The following is a 17069-nucleotide window of genomic DNA, read 5'->3' as shown; positions in this document are numbered from 1 at the left end:
ATATATACCTAAAAAATCTCGCACTAAAGTTTTATGAAATAATTCGTTTCAATTTGTAATTCCAATTTCTCCTCACTCTCATATATCTCTCGATTAAAATTAAGTCAGACAAATTCATTTGATAATGAATCATTTGAATCCGTGACAAATTATGAAAAAAAAAAACTAATTTTGACAAATACCAGGAACAAGATAATATACTGAAATATAAATGGTATCAAGTAATTGACTTAAATAAACAACAATAAACATAAAACCAAACGACAGTCAGATTCTATATAAACAAATAAATTATACACAACAATGGCTGATGATTATGACTTATACAGTATAACATGCACACACACACACACACACATATATATATATATATATATACACACATTTTAATTGTAAAAGAAGTAGGAGAAGAAAGAAAGGAGATGGATTGACGAGCTAAGAAAATTTGCGGGTATAGACTGTCATGGAAAGACAATAAACAGACGAGAGTGGAACGACACGACTTAGGCCTTTGTCATGCAGTGGAGTAGTTAGGGCTCATGCTATATCTATCTATCTATGTATATATATATATATATATATACAGTATATATATATATACAATAGGCGGGCGCGACCCGTCAAAGAAACAGGTAAATATACAAGAAGGATATGTACACACACACACACACACAAAAATTCAACCCTGCCCACCCCCTTCCCTCTGGGGGTACCCCCCTCTCACCAGGGAATGACCACTCCCTCTACCCCTCACCCAAGAGACAGGAAGAGAACGTGTAGCAATACGTCTGGCAATGTCATTCAGTGTGACAAGAAAGAAATACATATACTGTATGTACAGTATATATATATATATATATATAGCCAGGCACTTGCCTTTTTATTATATATATATATATATATATATATACACCTTTTCTTCTTGTTTTGTTAAAGTTTTTATTGTTTATATAGGAAATATATTTGTTAATGTTGTTACTGTTCTTAAAATATTCTATTTTTTCCTCGTTTCCTTTCCTCACTGGGCTATTTTTCATGTAAGGGCCCCTGGGCTTATGGTATCCTGCTTTTCAACTATTGTTGTAGCTTGGCAATTAATAATAATAAATTATATATACATATATATACATACACACAAATGTATTCACGAAACCGCCCCCTTGAAAAGGGAAGTCCATGAGCGTGGGAAGGAATCAGTCAGAGAAGTCCCTGGGATAATGGATCCTGGGGAGATCGCACCCATCGGATCAATCAGATCCTATACGGCGTGGATGGGGACGCATCGGGATACAAAACTCTCTCTAATGGGAGACTTCCTCAAGGAGACAGAGAGAGAGAGAGAGAGAGAGAGAGAGAGAGAGCAATATGAGCCAGCAATATGGAAATTAAAAACGAACAAGTAGGCAAAGAAGCTGAGAGAGAGAGAGAGAGAGAGAGAGAGAATACTTGAGTTTAAAATGCATAGCAAATCGTCTCAAGTGTTTCGTCTTGGTTTATAACTACAATAGACTGCTTTTCCTTTTATTATTATTATTACTTGCTAAGCTACAACCCTTAGTTGGAAAAGGAGGATGCTATAAGCCCAGGGGCTCCAACAGGGAAAATAGCCCAGTGAGGAAAGGAAACGAGGAAAAATAGAATATTTAGAGAACAGTAACATTAAAATAAATATCTCCTATATAAACTATAAAAAAATAACAAAACAAGAGGAAAACGAACAAGATAGAATAGCGTCCCGAGTGTACCCTCAAGTAAGAGAACTCTAACCCAAAACAGTGGAAGACCATGGTACAGAGGCTATGGCACTACCCAAGACTAGAGAACAATGGTTTGATTTTGGAGATCCCCGCTAGAAGAGCTGCTTACCATATAACTAGTATACGCGACCCGTCAAAAAGGGCGAATAAATATTTAAATATGCACAAACAGATTCAACCCTTCTCACCCTCTGCCCCTTTTCCTAACTACAACCCGCTGGCTCGACAATTTGTGGGAGATTGTGGTTTCCGAGTGAACCTAGAGGGGTACTCCCTCTTCGCCTCCTCTCCCCACTCAGCACGTCAGGAAAGAAATTTAATATATATATATATATATATATATACAGTATATCGAATACTTGCTCTTTGACATATAGGGGAGTATTATTCAATTATCATGAGATAGGTCTAACCACCTTTCAATATTCTATTAACTTAATCACTATCTTTTTTTATCAAATATCATAGTAGGCCTAGGAGTTGAGAGAGAGAGAGAGAGAGAGAGAGAGAGAGAGAGAGTTATGGATAGATTTCAATGCTTTATACTTAAATCTAAATATATAAGGCTCAACACATAGATCCAATGGTTAATTTGGAGTAACTGAGATTTCAGAGAGAGAGAGAGAGAGAGAGAGAGAGAGAGAGACTAACATGTAAACTATTGATTACACTATACTTTTCAACCCCCAATCAATTACCACGTCATAAACAAGAGAAATTATTATTAATAATAATTTCTGTACCCAACAGCTGCAGGAGACTGAAACCATGCCGTAGGCCGTTGAAGCGGGGAAGCATATGGCTCTAACTGGCATTGTAAAGACTCGTTGGAGGGACACTAAAACACCGATAAGGAGGCTTTATGAAGGGACGCCCGACTGATAACCACTGGGTTATTATCTTCTGTCTGTCTATGTGCAAGAGAGAGAGAGAGAGAGAGAGAGAGAGAGAGAGAGAGAGAGAGAGAGAGAGAGAGAGAGAGAGAGAGCACAACCATTTCGAATGTGGTATACAGTATACTACACTAGTAACACAACTGTTAAGAGAGAGGGAGAGAGAGAGAGCGCACAACTATTTCTGATGTGGTATATACTGCACTCGTAACACAATTGTTGAGAGAGAGAAAAAGTGAGACAACTATTTCGAATGTGGTATATACTGTACTGGAAACACAACTGTTGAGAGAGAGAGAGAGAGAGAGAGAGAGAGAGAGGCGATTACCAACAAGAGCAGCTGTGCACTTGAGTTCAACACACAATACACAACGCACCAGCTTCGCCAATAGGCCAATTTAAAAGGGTGGAAAAAACCACACATCAGCCAGGCCTTCCAACAGAAGTAAACAAGCGGCATTGACTCTAATGGCCATTTCTATATGTATCTTGACTCCAATGGCTATTTGCATTTATATATCTCAAGCCAACCGCTGTGCATAGTCTTCGCCGATGCATGTGCATACACAGACTTCGCTACTCTTCCCGCTACGCTGGTTCACAGATAGTCTTTGTCACTGCATTTAGGACACAGATTCGTTTTGGCTTTGTCACAATACTTCAGCACTCAGACTCTGTCTTTATATGCCTTTGTCAGTACTGTAATACACAATGATGTCTTTTACTAGGAAACTGTCTCCCTCTAACTACAATGGCACATAGACCAAGTTGTCCTCAGCCAGAATAAGAGAATATCGCCTCACCTAATAGCCACATACAGTAAAAGCTTCATTATACGAGATGAATAACAAGGGTACCATTAAGTGTCATTAGCCAAGGATGGGTAGGGGAGTCGATTAAAAGAAGGGAGACGAATGGCATGGGGAAACCATACAATTATTGGCGTGGGATATCAGGGTTAGCAACCGTGGCGTATTACGATATAGTAATATCTAATGTTGCATGTTGGGTGTAATGGGAGGGTGGCAGTTCTAAAATACACCGTGCAAATGTAGCAATGCATAGTAATGGACCGTCGAGAGAGAGAGAGAGAGAGAGAGAGAGAGAGAGAGAGAGAGAGAGATTGAGCACGATGCAACTATTACTTATTAAAAGTACATGGTAGATCTAGTCCAAATTTATATATAATCTGGCGTTAAATGAATACTTGTAATATACATTGAACTCTTCAGGAATGTCTAACCAAACTTATATTTATCTAATGATTAAAAAATAGGCCTAACCAAAATTTTATGTATTTCGTCGTGCAATTATTATAGCTCGTAAGAATTACGATTACAATTATAATCTAATGTGGTTTGTAAAAATTCTACACAGCCGTTATTGTTATAAGCATAGCTACAACCCTAGTTTGAAAAGCAAGATGCTATAAGTCCAAGGGCTCCAACAAGGAAAAATAGTCCAGTGAGGAGAGAGAGAGAGAGAGAGAGAAATTCCATGAGAACTCAACCTTTTTTCTTAGTCTCACCTCTGGATCCGCCCTAGACTGATAGACGCCTCCAACCTAGTCAGCGTAACACATTCGTGCATCGAAGCTTAGAACTAGACACGATTTGGATAAAATCAATTTAATATGATAATACATTCGAGATAACTCTACACTAATTCCTGGTATATTATATTTCGTTCCATTCACAGACACTATTTTAAGTAGAATAGCTTTGGTGTTCTGTTTAGATATAAACCCCGAGATACAGATATCAAACGTTTGATGAGACTATGGGATTTCAGTAATCTATAGAACGTTACATTATTCATATACTGGAAACGTCTCTTATGATTTTTTTAATAAGAATAAATTAGTCTTGATGTGATATTGGTAATAATGACGGTTTAAAAAGACCCATTGTAACTCAGCATAGATTTCTAGCTAACTAGGAAAAAAAAAACCCACGAAGTGAAATATGAATGTGCTTCCCGTAGACTTTTGTTACTGCGTAGAGGCTGTAAAATGTCAGCTGCACCTTATACCAGTAACCGGTGCATATCAAAGCCACAAGACAAAAAAAAAAAAAGGATGAAAAAGACAGTGTAACATAAAATGAAGTTATATAAATATAACGTGATATATGCTAGTAGACAATACACACACACAATATATATATATATATATATATATATATATATATATATATATATATATATATATATATATATGTGTGTGTGTGTGTGTCTTGTCTACTAGCATATATCACGTTATATTTATATAACTTCATTTTATGTTACACTGTCTTTTTCATAGTTTATATACATATATATATATATATATATATATATATATATATATATATATATATATATATATATATATATATACATATATAAAATATATATATATATATACATGTACATATAGTGTATATATAATGTATATACATATATATACATATATACACACATATATCTCACCTATTCTAAAATGGAATAGTGTCTAGTTGAGGGTTGTGAACTCCTTGTGATAGGAAATCCTATCAAAATGGCGGATGGGCCTATCTCTCGACCTAGGCAATGCTGCTTTACGATGTGCCAATGGTTTGGAACGCAGATTTACTACATCTTAAAAGAGGGAACCCACTAATTAGGGGATAATCATAAACCTCTTAGTGGGAAGAAATTACCCTTAAATGGCATGCGAGTCTCCTCTCGTTAAGATAAAGACAATGGCAGGTTAACTCCTACAGGAAGTCGGTAAAAGCATAGAACACAAACACACACACACATATATATATATATATATATATATATATATATATATATATATATATATATATATAATAGCTCATTACTTATTTTATAGTTTATATATTCTTTTCTCACTACGTTATTTTCTCCTTTTGGAGGCCTTGGGCTTATAGCATCCTGCTTTTCCAACTAGGGTTGTAGCTTAGCTTGTAATAATAATAATAACACAAATAGCATCCTTGCAGCTCTGCATGGTGTGGCAGGCGTTTACTTGAAGTCAACCGACCGTTAAAAGAAATGGTCTACGGTAGAACACACACACATACATATGTATATATATAGATATATATATATATATATATATATATATATATATATATATATATATATATATATATATATGTATAAAGAAGAAGAAATGGACTGGATATATGATGCGAATGACATATAATAGATGGACAAAGAGAATAACAAAATGGGTCCCTAAAGATTGCAAAAAAATCAAAAGTAAGAGAAGACGATGGATTAACAAGCTACGAAAATTTTCTGATATAGACTAGAAAAGAAAGACCATAAACAGAAATGAGTGGAAGATCATCTCTGAGGCCTTTGTTCTGCAGTGCACTGGCAACGGCTGATGATAATGCTGGCATTGATAAATAGTGAAAAAATGCAACAGGAATATTTCAAATTGGATTTGTTGACACACGGCACTAGGCCTATAGAATAAACAGCCAAGGAATTACAAATATCATGAACAAGTTATTTAGATAACATGTTGACACACACACACAACTTACTAATGTCTTGAAAACAATAATCCTTATAAATTAACACCGATGATAAATTTACATATAGGCCTACCATATAGACCCTAGAATAATAAAATCAATTTGCTTATCTTGATTCAACGCATAACCTAGGCCTATTCGGCTGATGCTAAGTCATAATTATGGTAAAAATGTTTGATGAAGCAAGACGCTGTCTAGGCTATAAACCTCTAAATCCATTGAAATCTTTCCTCTAGAAAAAAATGTAAACACCTAGATAACTCCATAAATTAAATCCTCGCTAATTCTAGGTTGTAGATTACACATCTACAGATTCATATTTAATCCCTGTCCTATCTCACAGCAGAAAAAATCTAACCGATAAAATCAGTACCATCAAAACACGTTAAATCCGCTCACAATTACAACACGAGACAAACCACAAAACCGTGTCTAAGAACAAAGTAAACATTAGATAAAGGAGGTTGTAACGAGTTTAACTACCGAATAAAAACAGCTACTGTACTTACTTTAATGACTACAGAAGACTAGATAAATCCAGGTAAATTTAGCGTCGGTAGCACTAACAGCTATCACCACATACCGTCCGTATAAAGGGAGTTTCACTTGGAAATTCAAAGAATCAATTATCCATTCACTCGGCCGAAGCGGAGCGCTAGAGAACACCTCCACTCATGATCGCGGTCACCGTACTACTGACTGAGTGACTCTCTGAGAGTCTGAGTCTCTGTCTCTGAGTCTCTCAGACTGATGGGGGGGGGGGGGAGGGGGTGATAGAGGGGAGGGGGGGGGGGAGGGATAGGAAAAGGGGCGGGAGGAGTAGCCGAGTCCAAGGGACGCTCTAGGACGACTCTCTCTCTCTCTCTCTCTCTCTCTCTCTCTCTCTCTCTCTCTCTCTCTCTCTCTCTCTCTCTCTCTAGCCAAAACATAAAGGGTGGGAAGGGGGGAGGGGGAGATATAGCACTTGCCAGGCGTACGAAGCATTGTTGACACCGGCTTTATTTACTAAATAGTTTATATGATATTGATTTCCGATTTGAGAGATGAAAAGGCTTTCAGTAGATAGTCGTTGATCATGTGGCCTTAGATGTTTAAATCCAGTTTGTTTACATTGCAGATGTTTTTTGTTTTCCTTTTCTTTGAACCAAAATGATGCTATTTTAGCATATGCGAAAACTGTCAAAGCGTATGTGACTAAAGCTCTTTTATTTATTAGATTTTCAATGATAGTTTTTGTTTTGATATTTTGCTACTCTTATGAGCATTTTATTATAGGGATAACATTATTTTTATATAGAAATTTTATTTTCAATATATGTTCTCAATAAGTTATCTATGATGGGTTTATTGTCCTAATGCAATTTTAAATTTTACTAACGGAATATAAACTTTAAACATTATAAAATGACTATACGATTACCTCAGAACAACATTGAAATTGATGATTAGTTGATGAACTATTTATAGGCCTAAAGTTTCATTTACAATACAAATCAGAAATGAGCCGCATGTCAAAAACTTCATATTTCTAAATGTTTTTAGACAAATTTTAAGATATTGAAGAACCGTATTTAGATAGTAATGAACTGGGTATATGTGATTTAGTCTTCCTAATATTTAAAAAGGTAATGGAAAGATATCTGAATAATTTTTAACCCAATAGGCTGCTTTTCCTATAATAATAATAATAATAATAATAATAATAATAATAATAATAATAATAATAATAATAATAATGTTCGTTTCGTACTGGGATAGCTTCAAACGTAGACGTTAAATCTCGCTCAAAGTGACTGACAGAATGTTCGAATTGGTCAGAGAGAAGCATTTCTGAATTTCAAACACCGATGCTACTGTACTCTTTTACGCTTTTCCCGGTGATAAACCACCATTTAGGTAATGACTGCTTCAACCGAAGCCTCTTTTTGACATAAATTAAAAGTTATTGTTAGTAAATATTTATCACTTTTTATAATTAATCTAGACCTATGTCATATTGGCTACTACTTTAAAACCAGTACAAATAAAAACCGGTAGTCAGCCTAGTCCTGCTTTATACATATGCATGTGTATGTTTTTTTTTCTTTTACATATCTTCCTCGATTGTTTTTTGACATAAATTAGAATTTATTGTTGGAAAATACTAATTATAACTTTTATGATTAATATATATGTCAAATTGGCTAGCCTATTCCTACTTTACACATATGTATGTGTACGTGTGTTTACTAACATCTTTTTTAGAACCGGTTCAGATAAAATCCAGTAGTCAGCCTAGACCTGCTCTATATATATATATGCATGTGTATGTGTTTACACCCTCCCCACAATTGCAAACATGTGTAAACATACATCCCTAAAGTAAACATGTGTAATCTTCTCGTCTCCTCACAGAGAATCAGCGTTGAGTCAACGCAAAGAGGATAGCCTAGTCTCATCGCTATACAAAATTTAAGAAAATGGTGAAAATTTAAAATATAATTTATAAGCTTTGAGAACGACCAAATTAGATGTCACCTCTGAAGATGAATCATGATAACTTAAAGAAGATAGGCAATTTGTTAAGCGCAATCGTGTTATTAGTTATTCATCAATTATTACAGTTATCTATCTATATAAATAAATTAATCGTTTTTCATTACTATATTTTTTCATAGCTATGTGTGTGTGCCACTTTTTAATATATAGAGAATGCTTACTTTTTAGTGACTTATCTATAACTGATATGGTATCTAAAGAAGAGGTTGTTAGTTCTGAGCCCTTTCACAGCACAGCCGGGATATAACCACGGACCGTGCAGATGCAAACCCAGTACCCAACAACTGAGCAACAATATGTATATATATATATACATATATATATATATATATATATATATATATATATATATATATATATATATATATATGTGTGTGTGTGTGTGTGTGTGTGTGTGTGTGTGTGTGAGAGAGAGAGAGAGAGAGAGAGAGAGAGAGAGAGAGAGAGAGAGAGAGAGAGAGAGAGAGAGAGAATACAAAAAAACTAAAGAATAAAAGCAAAAAAATATAAAAATCAGATAAAGGGAACAACCTAACTCCCTACCTCAAAAGCTTATTTTCTCAAAAAATCACGATCAAGGACACGAATATGACTAAGCCTATAGGCCTATAAAGGAAAGCCTACGACAGCAAGCCTATCCACCCTTTGAGAGAGAGAGAGAGAGAGAGAGAGAGAGAGAGAGAGAGAGAGAGAGAGAGAGAGAGAGAGCCATATAATCCCATTTTTATTCCTCAAAGGAACCTAATTATATTTAGGAATGGGAGTCTCAACACATTAAGGTTTCCTCTTCAAGGAAATTACGTCATTTTTTTTTCTTTTTAATTTTTTCCTTTTGGTTGAGGTAGTTTTTTTTTAGGTTCCTCTATTAATTTATCTTATTTTTCTTGTTGATAATAATCGAGGAGGTGATGTATATAGTTTTATATTTTGATAATGTGTCTAACCGATGTATTTAACACACACATACATACATACATACATACATACATATATATATATATATATATATATATATATATATACTCATATATATATATTATCATTATCATTATTACTAGCTAAGCTACAACCCTAGTTGGAAAAGCAGGATGCTATAAGCCCCGGGGACCCAACAGGGAAAATAGCCCAGTGAAGAAAGGAAACAAGGAAAAAAATATTCTAACACCAACAGTAAATAAACTAATTAAAACATCAAATATTTCCAACAAAATCTAAAATCAGACAAAATTCGAAGATAAAAACATTACAACAGCCAAAATTCTAAAACAGAAAACGTCTCAGGAAAGGGAATCTTGTCTTCCTTTCTTATCTTCCTCTCTCGATAGGAGGAAAATTGAGGAGGGAAGACAAAAGCCTCAGATGAACCCAAGGGATTTTAGGGAAGACTTAGTCTACCGATCTGTCTTTGGTTTACGCTACTCGGTCTAAAGGTGTTAGTCTCTGTATCTTTATGTATACAGGCATACACACACGCCAATGTATACTGTACCTGTGTATATATATATATATATATATATATATATATATATATATATATATATATATATATATATATATATACATATATATATATATTTATATGTATATATATATATATATATATATATATATATATATAGTAACGCTTAGCTCCCCTTCACTGGGGAGGGGAGAGAGGGATTAGTCGTACCCTGGTGAGAAGGGGGATGCGTGTATATCTATCTAAAGTTTTGGTCGTAATTTTAACGGGTTGCGTGTAGAGAGAGAGAGAGAGAGAGAGAGAGAGAGAGAGAGAGAGAGAGAGAGAGAGAGAGAGAGAGAGAGCTTTTTCTCACAGATAAGTGTAGCTGATTTAAGGTGAAACTTATAATAATAATAATAATAATAATAATAATAATAATAATAATAATAATAATAATAATAATAATAATAATAATAAATTATAACGGACTGCAAAAATAAAGAAATATTAAGAGAAGAAAGTTAAAACAACAATGAAACAAAAGAAAGAAAAAGAAAACAAATTAGAAATTATCTATACTTTTATCAAGACATTTCATAAATGTGAAAAGTTGAAATAAATTAGTCTCATCACTATAAAATGGTTCGGATTAAGCGGTGGATATAACGTAAAGATGATGTACTTAAGCATACATACATAATAATATAAATACATACATACATACATACACTCTAGTGTTTACAGAAGTACAGTGGCTCACTGTACTGGTATAAACTGTACATATTTACACAGTGCTGGATCGGTATCACATATAGAATTCCGTTAGTGGCACACTGTGGATGAGACTAAAGAGTGTTTTATTGCATTTTACAATTTGTTCTTTTTGTTCATCTATCAATTTGGTTGTTCACCTTCTATAACTTTGTTATAAGGTCCCTTTCTACGATATTCATCTCAGACGAACAAAGTGGGACTACTCTACGATATTCATCTCAGACGAACAAAGTGGGACTACAGATTCAAGCATCGTCTATCAGTTCTTTCAGATTGTACATTCATGTACGCTATATTTATCCAGTTAATCCCAACAGTCTTGCCTTCTCCACCATAAGACTCAGTACTATGCAGTAATCTTGAAGTTTTATTCCAGCTGTGATCAGATTGTGGAATAATCTTCCTAAGCAGGCAGTTGAATCGGTGGAACTTTAGAAGTTCAAAGTTGGAGCGAATGTTTTAATGTTGAACAGTATGACGAGAGTCTGTCTTCGTAGTTTATATACGACATAACTATTTTGACGTTGTTACTGAGCTTGAGATATTATATATTATTTATTCATTGCTTCCAATGTAGCTTATTTGTTTCCTTATTTCCTTTCCTCACTCGGCTATTTGTCCTTGCTGGAGTCCTTGGGTTTATGAACTAGCATCCTGCCTGTAACTAGGGTTGTAGCTATATTATTACTACTACTACTACTACTACTACTACTACTACTAATAATAATAATAATAACAATGCATTCATACATAGGTCTACTTTACATGCATGCATTCAAATAGTAAGCAGCTCTTCTAGGAGAAGGACACTCCAAAATCAAACCATTGTTCTGTAGTCTTGGGTAGTGCCATAGCCTCTGTACCATGGTCTTCCACTGTCTTGGGTTAGAGTTCTCTTGCTTGAGGGTACACTCGGGCACACTATTCTGTCTTATTTCTCTTCCTCTAGTTTTGTTAAAGTTTTTATAGTTTATATAGGAAATACTTATTTTGGTAGTGTTGTTTTTTAAATATCTTATTTTTCCTTGTTTACTTTCCTCACTAGGCTACTTTTCCCTGTTGGAGCTTTCTTGGGCTTATAGCATCTAGCTTTTCCAACTAGGGTTGTAGTTTAGCTAGTAATAATAATAATAATAATAATAATGAGAGAGAGAGAGAGAGAGAGAGAGAGAGAGAGAGAGAGAGAGAGAGAGAGAGAGAGAGAGAGAGAGAGAGAGATTGTTCACACCCTCAAATTATCGTTTAGAATCACTTCAAGGGCCAAGCGATAGGATTGGATGCATACTTCCAAGTAATCTCCAGCTGTCACCCGGAGTAACGAATGGAATTATGTAAGGAGATCAGCCATCACGCGAGAGAGGCAAAATCGCAATAAAAAAAATGAAGAAGAAAAATATACTGGTTTAAGATGATCAATCAAAGGGCGTTCATTGTTGCTTTAAAAGATCCTGAGAGGACCCGCCACCTAGCCGAGGTGCCTTCATTGTAGTCTGCAATAAGATAAAAATATCAGAACTTTCTTCAAATGTATTATGATTCAATTGTTTTTTCATTTTCTATATATTATGAAATATATACTGGTTTAAGATGATCAGTCGAAAGGCGTTCATTGTTGCTTTAAATTAAAGGATCCTGAGAGGACCCACCACCTAGTCGAGGTGAATTCATTGTTGTCTGAAATGAAATAAGATATCAGAACTTTCTTTAAATGTATTATGATTCATTCGATTTTTTAATTTTCTAAATATTATGAAGCACATTGATGCATTTTGCCTATACTTATTCAAAACAAGCAATCGAGTAACATTCATTGTTGCTCTAAGTTATCCAGAGCGCCTCGCCCAGGTGCGTTCGTTGTCTGATTTTTTTTTTTTCTCAGCGGGCATTTAGGTTACCAGAATTTAGACAGGAACGGGGAAATGATTCTCGATTGGATGAGTGACCATGGGTTGGTCCTATTGAATGGAGATTTAAGATGTAAAGATATTTATACATGGGAAAGATTGCAACAAATGTGTAATAGACTACGTACTAGTAAACGAACAAATGTATAAAAACTTTAGGGAAATGATTATAGACGATGAAAAATTGAACTTTGACATCTCAGATCATAATCTGATCACTATAGAACTGGAATTCATGAGTGACCAGAATAAAAAAAATTAATAAAGGAAGATGGGAGGAAGTAAAATACTTTAGGACAGATGAAAATAGTTCAAGAGAATATACAACAAGAGTAGAGGAAATTGTAAGAGATAGACAAATAGACAGAATAGAAGGAATGGATCTGATAATAAAAGAGGCTGCAGAAGAAAATTTGGCAAGAGTATATAAAAGGAAAGTTCTTGATGAAGAAAAGGTACATGAGCATCCCTGGATGAACGATGAAATAAGAAAAGGCATAAAGGTAAGGAAGGATTTAAACAGAAAGAAAAGAAATGAATCCAATGTCGAAGTAAAAAATGTATTAGAAGAGAGATATGATCAAAAGAAGAAGGAAGTGCAAGAAATGATAAAGAAGGAAATTACTATATTTGAAAAAAAGATAACAGAAGGAATAAAAATGGATAAAAGTAAAAAAACTCTGGGAGAATATTGATAGAATAAGGAACAGACAGAAAGCCCATGGCAAAGTTATACAACTTTATGGAGAACAAGGAAATAAGCTAAATAAGGAAGAAACAAAAGAGGAATTAATCAAGTACTGGAAAACTATATATTGTAAGCATGAAAATGAAATAGACTCAGTTTGGAATGAAGAAAAACAGATAGAATATGAAAATGAAATAGCGCATCAGGAAGACACCACAAGAATAGATGAATATAATATCCCGGACATACTTTGGGAACATTATGACCTTGTAATGGTAACAAAAGGGAAAATAAAACCAATGAAAAATCCAAAAATCACAACAGAAAAAGTAAAGAATTGACTGGGAAAATTAAAGGCAAAAAAAGCGACAGGACCAGATGGCCTAAAACCCGAACTATATAAGGCACTAGGAAAAAGCAAAATATGTCTTGAAACCTTACAGAAATGTTATCAAAATGAGTTGGACGAAAAAGAAAAACCAAATATGTGGAAGAAGTCAAGAACAAAGATGGTTGAAAAGAAAAGAAGGCCAATGGCAAAAGACTTAAGACCCATAGCTCTATTAAATATTTCTTATAAAATATTCATGATGATGGTGAAAGAGGAAATAGAAGACCACATAAGAATGAATGAAGAAGACAATGAATGTCAAGCAGGATTTACAGGTGGAGGCAGGATAGAGGACAATATCTTTATATTACAGTATTGTGTGGAAGAGAGCTATAGTAACAAGAAACCCCTAATAGTAACTGCGATAGACTTTAGTAAAGCATTTGACTCTGTAAAAAGGGAGGTATTAATAGAAGTTTTAAAAGAATATAAAATTAACACCAAAATCATAAGTGCAATTGCAAATATTTATCAAGGAGATACTACGGGCATTGACTTAGGAGAAGGTATAGAACAAGAAATGGAGGTTACGAGTGGAATTAAACAAGGTTGCACAGGATCAACTTCACTTTTTAAACTGATTACGTATATTGTCATGAAGAAAATAGAAGAGGAAGGAAACGGTTTCAAAAATCAATTAATAAAGATAGAATCATTATTTTTTTGCAGATGATGCCTTAATAATTGCACAGGATATACATATTGCAAAGCGTAACATCCAGATATTAGTAGAAACTAGTAAAAAATGTGGATTAGAAATTAATAAAGAAAAGAGTAATATTATGATTTACAATATGAAAGAAAAGCCAGATAACATAGAGGGAATCAAAGTAGTAGAAAGTTTGACATACTTAGGAATAAAGCTAGACAATAGTAGGAATACATTTAAAACTCGGAAAAGGGTAATGATAGAAAAGGCACAAAAATTAGCTAATCTAACATATTCAGTTATAGAGAAAGGTTGCATAAAGTAATGATAGGAAAAACGTTCTGGAAAAGTATTGCTTTACCATCTATTTTGTATGGAACAAGTGTTATAAATCTAACAGAAACTGAAATAGAGAAACTACAAAGAATAGAGAATGGAGTATACAGAAAGATTTTAGGTGCCACTAAAAGCACAGCTAATACTATACTCTAAGAGGGGAGATAGGTGCATCTTCTATGAAAGCAAGGGTGATGGATGGGAAGCTGCAGTACTTAAATCGTATCCTGAATGGAAAGAAGGAAATACTGAAAATAATTATCCAGGATATTCAAGAAAAAGAAGGAAGATGGTGGAAACAACCTGCAAAGTATTTGGAAGAATTAAGTTTAGGCATAAGGCAAATAAGAAGAATGAACAAGGCAGAAATAAAAACTGAAACCAGAAAGTGGGATACTGAAAAGTAGAAAGAAGAAATAGAAAGTAAAGTGAGCTTAGAAATATATAGAACGTGGAAGAAAGAAATTAAAGAAGAGTTACTTTATGACAATACATTTGCTTCAGTGATATTTTTTAGAGCAAGAACTAATACGTTAAAACTAAATATTGTAAATAGACACAATGGAGGGAATGTAAACTGTAATTTTTATGAAAATGAGGAGGGAGATTTGATACATTTTTTGTTATTTTGCCAGGAATATAGAAAAGAAAGGAATGAAGTAATTGAGCTACAACAACCATACGACGAAGACCTAAAGCAAATAGTAGGATTATTTTTATTTAGTGAAACAAATATAGAAAAGAAAAAAGAAGTTTTAAACCTAATGTGGAAGAAAAGACAAAACAGTACAAGAAGATAAACTTTAGAGGCGCCGTTGTAAAGGCTATGCCTCACTCCAGAACCTGAACCTTAACCTGAACCTGAACTTCATTTAAAAATGTCACTTTATATCTAAACTGAACAATCTCCCCAGGAAAAAAAATCCAAATGAACAACCCGTTATGTGATTACAAAACTCGATCCCTAAAGTGGCCGTAAATAACAGTAATCACGTATTCAATTACGAATCTACTGCATGTTGGTCTTGTAATTGCTGTCATTAGCCAGGGTTGTTCATAAACGACATTACTTTTATGTACTGTAATATGTCTTTCGTAAATCAAGCCACGCTGTGACTAACGGAATAAAGAGATTATGTAGATTCATGCTGTGATCGTTATACTATAGTCCCACCCCCACACCACACTCTCCTATGGTTTTCACTCTCGTACACGCATACATATACACACATAAACACACACACAATACACACGCTCGGTTACACTCAGACACACTATTATTATTATTATTATTATTATTATTATTATTATTATTATTATTATTACTTGCTAAGCTACAACCTTAGTTGGAAAAGCAGGATGCTATAAGCCTAGGAGTTCCAATAGGGAAAATAGCCTAGTGAGGAACGGAAGCAAGGAAAAATTAAATATTTCAAGAACAGTAACACAAAATATAGATATAAACTATAAAACTTTAACAAAACAAGAGGAAGAGAAATAAGATAGAACAGTTTGCCCGAGTGCACCCTCAAACAAGAGAACTTTAACCCAAGACGATGGAAAACCATGGTACAGAGGCTATGGCTTTACCCAAGACTAGAAAACAATGGTTTGATTTTGGAGTGTCTGTCTCCTAGAAGAGCTGCTTACCATAGCTAAAGAGTCTCTGCTACTCTTACCAAGGGGAAATTGACCACTGAGCAATTACAGTGCAGCCACCGGTTGAGATACTACCACTAGAGAGTTATTTGGTCCTTTGACTGGCCAGACAGTACATTTGACCCCCCTCTCTCTGGTTACGTCTCATTTCATCTTTGCCAAAACATACACAGAATAGTCTGGCCTATTCTTGACACATTCTCCTCTTCCCTCATACACTAGACAACACTGAGATTACCAAACAATTCTTCTCTCAAGAGGTTAACTATTGCACTGTAATTGTTCAGTAGCTACTTTCTTCTTGATAGGGGTAGAAGAGACTCTTTAGCTGTGGTAAGCAGCTCTTCTGGGTGACGGATACACCAAATTCAAACCATTGTTCTCTAGTCTTGGGTAGTGACATAGCCTCTGTACTATGGTCTTCCACTGTCTTTTGGGTTAGAGATCTCTTGCTTGAGGGTACACTCGGGCCCAGTATTCTATCTTGTTTCTCTTACTTATGTTAC

At 34.5% G+C, this 17069-nt stretch overlaps 1 protein-coding gene across 1 annotated transcript in view; it reads left to right on the top strand.

The window, feature by feature from the left end:
- The window catches only part of LOC137622706 (protein tincar-like), a 49858-nt gene that overhangs the window by 894 nt on the left and 31895 nt on the right, over positions 1 to 17069 (top strand). The window lies entirely within an intron of this gene.

Source organism: Palaemon carinicauda, chromosome 29, assembly GCF_036898095.1.
Source record: "Palaemon carinicauda isolate YSFRI2023 chromosome 29, ASM3689809v2, whole genome shotgun sequence".
Taxonomy (NCBI): domain Eukaryota; kingdom Metazoa; phylum Arthropoda; class Malacostraca; order Decapoda; family Palaemonidae; genus Palaemon; species Palaemon carinicauda.
The sequence above is the reverse complement of the archived record's forward strand: the minus strand, read 5'-3'. Positions and strand labels throughout refer to the sequence as shown.